This window comes from Spinacia oleracea, chromosome 1 (assembly GCF_020520425.1).
Source record: "Spinacia oleracea cultivar Varoflay chromosome 1, BTI_SOV_V1, whole genome shotgun sequence".
In the NCBI taxonomy this organism is placed as follows: domain Eukaryota; kingdom Viridiplantae; phylum Streptophyta; class Magnoliopsida; order Caryophyllales; family Amaranthaceae; genus Spinacia; species Spinacia oleracea.
In genome coordinates, this window is record NC_079487.1 from 14,923,090 (window position 1) to 14,923,995 (window position 906).

Genomic DNA, 906 nt, shown 5'->3' on the forward strand with positions numbered 1-906 from the left:
CAGACATTAGCCAACTGAGCACTCATTGCGGCGACACTAGCTTGTTGGGTGGCCTGGGAAGATGCGTTTTGCATATTATCCAGCTTGTGATGTAGGGCAGTTAGCTGAGCAGTAAGTTGTTCAATAGAGTTCATCTCATGCTTAACACCACGATCGGCAAAACCTCTAGGATTCCCATATTGGGCACTATGGATGGCCATCTCCTCAATCACCTCTAAAGCTCTAGGTACCTCCAGTTGCATAAATCTCCCACTGGCAGCTGAATCTAAAAGACACCTAGACTCATTACCCAGACCATTATAGAACTGCTGAACCAGGAACCAGTCCTCCAGACCATGGTGTGGGCACTCTCTTTGCAAGTCCTTGAATCTTTCCCAAACCTCGAACAAACTCTCATCTGCTTGTTGAGAGATACCTAATATCTGACCCCTCAGACGGGCTGTCTTCTCAGGTGGGAAATATTTAACATAGAACGCAAGGGCCAAGGAATTCCAATCGGTGATTTTCATAGCTGCGCGGTTGAGACTGTTAATCCATAGCTTTGCCTTCCCACTCAATGAAAATGGAAAGAGTATCTCCATAGTCTGTTCCGGTGTTAAATTCTTCTGCTTAATGGTGGCACAATACTGAATGAACGACTGAATATGGAGATTAGGATCTTCACCCTTTTCCCCACCGAATTGGTGTCTCTCGATCATGTTTATCAGCTGGGGTTCAATCTTGAAATTCTCGACCGCAATGGAAGGCATGATTTCCTTAGGGAGCATAGACAAACTTGGTTTAGAGTAGTCTGTAAGCCTTGGCACAAGTGGGGGTGGCGGTGGTGGTGCTTGGTCACCCATCTCTGAATCTGTATGGAATAGATTGCTAATCAGATAGTCGGATTCAGAGTCAGAATAGTCTCTC

General features: G+C 45.8%; 1 non-coding gene across 1 annotated transcript; it reads left to right on the forward strand.

The window, feature by feature from the left end:
• Window positions 1-330: 330 nt before the first annotated feature.
• Window positions 331-437, forward strand: LOC130466536 (small nucleolar RNA R71). The gene has a single exon (XR_008926751.1). It is a non-coding gene; the product is annotated as a small nucleolar RNA R71 (small nucleolar RNA).
• The last annotated feature ends 469 nt before the right edge of the window (window positions 438-906 follow it).